This window comes from Phocoena phocoena, chromosome 3, assembly GCF_963924675.1.
Source record: "Phocoena phocoena chromosome 3, mPhoPho1.1, whole genome shotgun sequence".
Classification (NCBI taxonomy): Eukaryota; Metazoa; Chordata; class Mammalia; order Artiodactyla; family Phocoenidae; genus Phocoena; species Phocoena phocoena.
In genome coordinates, this window is record NC_089221.1 from 48060619 (window position 1) to 48067166 (window position 6548).

Consider the following 6548-nt stretch of genomic DNA (forward strand, 5'->3'; position numbering starts at 1 on the left):
ATAACTTAGTGTCATATGCAAATATCACCACTGCCACTAATATCTTTATTAAAGATCTGGTGCTGAAGAAAACAGGGCTGAGAATGGAGCCCTCTGGCTCCTGATCTTTTGTCATAAAAATGTGTAGATAAGCCTGGCATTTACAAGGTCCTCAATAAATATGTTGAATGAATAAAAGTTGTAATGACAAATACCTAGAAATTCGTTTCGAGATTGGTTTAATTGCCAAGCTATGTTACTTCCCTGAGCAACATGGGCTGTTGGTTTATGTTGAATCACTTCATTTCTTCTTTTTAATGAAATGTTTCACAAATTTTTGTGTCATCCTTGTACAGGACCATGCTAATCTTCTCCACATACAATAAAATTCTCCAATTTTATTGTATGTGCTGGTGAAGCAAGCACTGAGTCAATTCATTTCTGGTAGCCTCATCAAAAGCATGCCACAAATTAGTATGGATATATTTCTTCCCTGTGTCATCACCTGGTAAGGAGCAGGTGAATGTCACCCCTGAGAATACATGTGTTAATACCTGTAACTTCCCTCTACCATAATAAATCCTTTTTTTCCTCTTGCATAAATGTTGAAACATGAAGACATGTAGCAGATCTCTTGTTCATGATGGTCTATTCTTTTATCTACATAAATGGTCACAAGTAGTACACTCAGGTAGGATGTAGACCACTTTTTGACTCTCTAGCCATAAAAATTTTTGAATTGTTAACATCTAAAAATTGTATTTTCCCATAAAAATATGGATTTTTTCACTTCTCTTGAATAATTAGCATTTCTAGTTTCAATAGGCCCACATTCACACATGGTCTAAGTTAGCTGGAGCTGAGCAGTCATATGACATGGGCTGTTAGTTGTTCTCTTATATTTGTTTTCCTTTTTGTCAACAGTAATTGAGTTCCCACTTTTTAGCTGAGCACATGGCCACTTAAAGACCCAGCTTCCTTTTCAGTTAGGTCTGACCAGGTGTTCTGGCCAATAGGATGTTACTGAAAGTGGTGTGTGAAAGAAAGAACTGTCCTCAAAGGGAGGATGCCGTCTTCTTTGTTCTCCTTTTTCCTGTTCGGTGGAATGTGAATATAATGGCTAGAACAATTTTGTTGTATCTCAAGGGGGAAGATGCTGATAGAGGATGTGAGAGCAATAAGAAAGTACCTAGTTTCCTGATGATCTCAGAATCAGCATACTGCTGAGGACTGCCTTCCTGGACTTTTATCAAAAGAAATGAATTTATATTTTATTTAAGCTATGTTATTTGAGTTTTCAGGCAAATCTAATCCTAATTCATAAAAGCTACTGCCTTTGAGCAGGTATTCTCAGGTTTATCACAAATCCCACCACTATGTAATAACTCCCTAATATTGACCACGAGTTGCCATTTATCGTCATATCACACTTTTTCTCACCATTAAAAGTGGAAAAATGAAAAACTGACATAGTCATGTGTTTCAAAGGAAGTTGAAGAGCATATGTCATTGTGGAAGTAGAGACTATTTCTACATGACTAATACTGCACACCAACTACTAATGCACACTGTATCAAATATGACTTCAGAAGCTATTATGAAACCAACCACAGTAAGAAATATACCCAGAAAAGCAAAGACATGTTAATGACAAACTTAATGAATAACTTAATGGACTGAAAAGAAGGATTGGAATTACAGCAATGATAATGGTGTAAAACGTATTAAGTAAAAAAAAATGTTCTTGGCATTAAAACCTTTTGCCAGTGATGGGTTTATGAAAAGGTTGATTGCAGCAGAAATTGTGTCCTGAATAGAAACTAACATTTGCAAATATAAGTTTAACATCATGTAGTATTTCTTACCATGCTGAAGCTGGAATGAAGGGATTTACAGTATGAAGCAGCATGAAAAGGTTAAATCATTTACAGTTTTTTCCCCTTCCAGCCAATGAGTGTACAGATATAAAAGATATAAATACCACCCAAGTAGCTATAGTCATTTGTGGTGTCTGGAAGGCCTTAAGTGTTTGAATTGTTTTTGAACTTTGTGCCAGTAATAGGCATATCACAACATTATTTTTGCATGTTGAGTGAAGTGGGTAAACAGGGCCGCAGGAGGTGCTTCAGCAAGTCAGAGCTAATCCTGGACTTGTTTTTCAAAACTGAAGTCCATGCTGGCAGTTTGCACAACTTATACAATAATATGTTTATTTCATAATTAAATAAGAATAAAATTTAATTTAGAAAAAGAGAACATAAAATGAATACAGCAATGAATACTCTGAAATGAATGTGCTACCGTGGTTTGAACCACAGGAGACACGCCAATGCTTTCCTTCCTTGGTGAATTGTATGCAAAGTAGATGTGGTGTGAGAATGAAGGGATTTTTTTTTTTTGGATGTTTCTAATAAATTGGTTTGTGTTATCTAAAGAAAGTGTCATCTGAACCCACCAGTGAAGATTTATTCAAAGATTGGGACTCTGGGTGACATTCACACTCTATTTCTCTACAAGTGTGTTCGCAATCAATTACACAAACCAATCATTCCTTTTATTCATCTAATTTCTAACCAAACCGTGCCTTTGGGAAACTCACTATCCACAAAAAAATCTGGCTTTAATATGCAGAATCATTTTCCAGAAATTTAAATGATGATTACCCCTTGTGGAGCTAAGAACTGAATTCTAAGTTATTTGATTTTGAAATTTATAAAAATAAACTTAGATCATTTTGCCTTTTCTCAGCTAATATTGATAATATGAATAAAGAGCTAAAAAAATGGAAGTTAGTAAACTAAAGCGTAGCTCCAAAAACTAACCAGGAACTGAATTCTATAAATAACTCAGATATTTTAAAAATGCAAAAAAAAACCAAAAACCAAAAACCTGAGTGAGGAATCTATGTTTTGGAAAAACCGTATCTGTGAAAACCTTACATTATTAATTTGAATAATATTAATATTGCTCACAGATGAAGAAAAATGTCACATTTCTCTGGTTCAAGATAAAAAAATAATGAATTATAGAAGAAATGCATAACTAAAATATGTATTAGTATTTGAATTTATATCAAAATTTAATCTCTAATCATATATTTATGTTACATGCTTATAGCAAAGTGCAATAAAAATAAATGATATAATTCTCATATTTGATTCTTGTTACACCACCCCTTCACTCATTTACCATGTTCTCCTGGCCTTCGTAAGCATTTGAGATTGTGAGCCGTCGTCTTGCCTTTCTTGCATTCCTTCTGGATACAAAGATAATCAGTGCCCTGAGCAGGTAAAATTTCCAAAAATATTTGTCATTTTTCCATAAAGGGGGTAGACAAGAAAAGAAAGGCCAGAACTTTAGAGCCAGAGGCAATGGAGAAATTCAGTGTAACCATAATATTAGCAGGTGGAAATGGGCTAGAGTTGGAGAAGACCACGTAAAGAAATCTGAACTCAAAGTTTCATAAAGATCCCCTAATTTTGTTTGGCTATTGAGATTCACATAGCAAGTCTCTGGTATAACAGCAGCCCTCTAAAGGATTCAGGGAGGATCTACGATAGATGTACAGACCAATAGCAACCTTAAGAATAGGACACTTTGCCATTGGGTGAGAAGAAAGACTACAAGATTAATGCAATACCCAAGTTGTTAACTAATATTTAATAACAAAATTTCATAAGTAGTAAATTTTAAAAATAGCATAATCAATTAAGCATTTTATCATTTGCAAATTATGAGTGAAACTGTTGTTCTGCACTTAAGTGCTTGGTAATGGTGGTGTTCACTAATAACTTACACATATATATGGCATCTTCTATTTGCCAAGCAGTGTTCTAAGTACTGAGGATATAGCAGTAACTGGAACAGACAAAATCCCCGCCCTCATAGAATATACATTCTAGAGGGAGAGAAGGATAAAATAAATAAACAGACCATGTCCTGAGGAGGTAAAATTTGAGAGAATTTGACAAGACCTCAGAACCCAATAATTATGAGATTTTAAGTAACAAGAGTTCTATTAGCTGAACAATTATTATATGTAAGAACTTTATTTCATTTATCTTTACAACTCTGTAAGGTGTATTTTATTCCCTTTCCACAAATGAAACTAGCTCAGGGAGGCTAACTTGCTAAATCAAGTGGTGGTTCCATAATAATTTGGATGGGAACTTTACAAGTTTCAGTTTAGGCAAAATACATGTTAATTCCATTAAAATTTGAGTGTTTATTCAGTATAATTCATGAGCCTTTTATAAAGACACTCTACCTTTGCCTTCAATAAACTTCAGTTAGCCTTGAATATAAACCTCTACTTATTTATGTATTTCACACAGTGAATACCATTTTAAAATGCTTTCTAAATATTACAATGTGTGATTTTGGAACAGGAATGAATTTGACAATTTTCTACTCCAGTTTTCTGTCCCTTCTTTTTTTTTTTAACTAATGGAAAAAAATAAAGTAAAAAAATAGTATTCAAATTTCATATGTTTACTTGGTAGTAAAACTAAGATGAAGACTCAGGCCTTCTGATTTCCAGTCTATTTTTTATTATTTATTTCTTTATGAAACCAGTACATTTTAAAAATAAACTTACCATTCCTTAATGTTCATAGTGATCATCACTGAGTTTTTGTTTTTTTTTTTTTTTTTTGTGGTCCGTGGGCCTCTCACTGTTGTGGCCTCTCCCGTTGCGGAGCACAGGCTCCGGATATGCAGGCTCAGTGGCCATGGCTCACAGGCCCAGCCGCTCCGCAGCATGTGGGATCTTCCCGGACCAGGGTACGAACCCGTGTCCCCTGCATCGGCAGGCGGAATCTCAACCACTGCGCCACCAGGGAAGCCCACTGAGTTATTTTTAATACATTTTTTTCTACAGTACTTACTGAAACTCAAATTTTTTCATACATAATATATAAAAGAAATTAAAACCATACAATAAAAATAGTTAATAGCTCAATTCTCAAAGACCTATTAGGAGTACTATTTCCTCATTTTAGCACAATATTAACAGTACATTTATATAGATGATACACAGTTTCACAGGACAGTGGATAATGCTACTATACAGCTGAAGAGAAGCTGGAGAGTGGAGTGTGAGCCACCTGGGAAGTAGCAGCTCTCCTGTTCCTGCTGGTGTTTGAACAGGAATGGGTTAGCAGGCCCTAGTTTAGTACTGTTGCTAACTCTTGCTGTAATGATTAGATGAACAAAGGAGAAGTGGCTTGTGCCAATCACTCTTGTGCCACAGTCAGACAATCATTAGTTGCCTTCAAGAGCTGACCACCAGTGCCTAGGAAACAAAGTCACTGGTTAGGCCCAAGGCTACAGATTCTCTGCAATAACCACTGGACAGACCGTCAAGGCATAAAAAATAAGAGGAGCTTGAGGAATCTGGTATTAAACACTGACTTGTGTTTTTAGTGATAAAATAACAAAGCAAGTTAAGATTGTGACATTTATTTAGTTCCAAGCCTAGGGAGAGCAAAGACTGGGAGAGCTGTATTAACCCACTAGTACAAAGTTTATGGGCATCCTCATAAGGATAAAGAAGAGTGGTTTGTCAGGAGGATACAGGGCATTTGTAGATTCCTACACACAGAGAATTAGAGAGGTCACAACACAGTTGTTTGTCTTATTATTTCCCTTAGATTTTTTCTATTTTTTAATTGTCCAATTTTAAAAGCAGCAAAATAAAGAACTAGATGGCAGCAAAAGAACTATGCCTCCCGTATTTAAGGATGTTGCTGATATTCTAGTAAGATAGACAAGCTTGCCTTACCAGAAATGACTTGTAATAAATTCTAGGCACCAGGGTTTAGTACAATGATCAAGGCAGCACAGAAGGACTATACATATTTTTTGCAAAGAAAAGCCATATTCATGATTGAGCTTTGTTAGATATGTCCCCTAAATTTAATATTTTTTCCAGAGCTAAAACAGAAGAAACAACTCTGTTAGATTTAACCTTCAGATGTCTAGAACCTTCATCACAATACAAAGCAAAGTGATTATTTTCCTTTCTGTAATTAGCTTTCCCTGCTATACTTTTTGAAAGGAAAAATCTCAAGCATGCTAGGCTTTTTGCCAATTTCATTTCTGGCATGGTTTGACTGATTTTAAGTTTACTGTTCTAATGATACTCAAGAGTTTTAAAATTCAGGCTCAGTAAATAGGATCTGAATATAGAGAAAAAGTTATGTTGGAAAAAAGGAAATTTATCAGTGTGTTTGTTTATAAAAATTATAACTTACAGAAATTCTTTTCTAATCTTCAGTAGTTAACCATTTTTATGGAAACAACCAAGTATTAGTATATGACAGAACAGTAATGAAGTATGAATTAGAACTATGCAGCCATTAGGTTTAGTGACTTTTCTTTGAAAGATAATTGAGATGAGTTTGTTGAGACAAACTGGTTTTATTATTGTCTCACTGAGACTTTAAATAACAGAGCTAAAGGTTTTTGTTTTCTAGTGTCTTACCAATAGCAGGCTCTCTATACCTTTGTGTCCTTTACTGAAGAGTCTTCATTTTGAGGTTATTTTTATCTGTTAATACAACTTTTAC

The 6548-nt window shown here is 34.7% G+C and overlaps 1 pseudogene; it reads right to left on the reverse strand.

The window, feature by feature from the left end:
* Positions 1-290: 290 nt before the first annotated feature.
* LOC136121756 (U6 spliceosomal RNA) lies at positions 291-405 on the reverse strand (annotated as a pseudogene).
* Between the last annotated feature and the right edge of the window lie 6143 nt (positions 406-6548).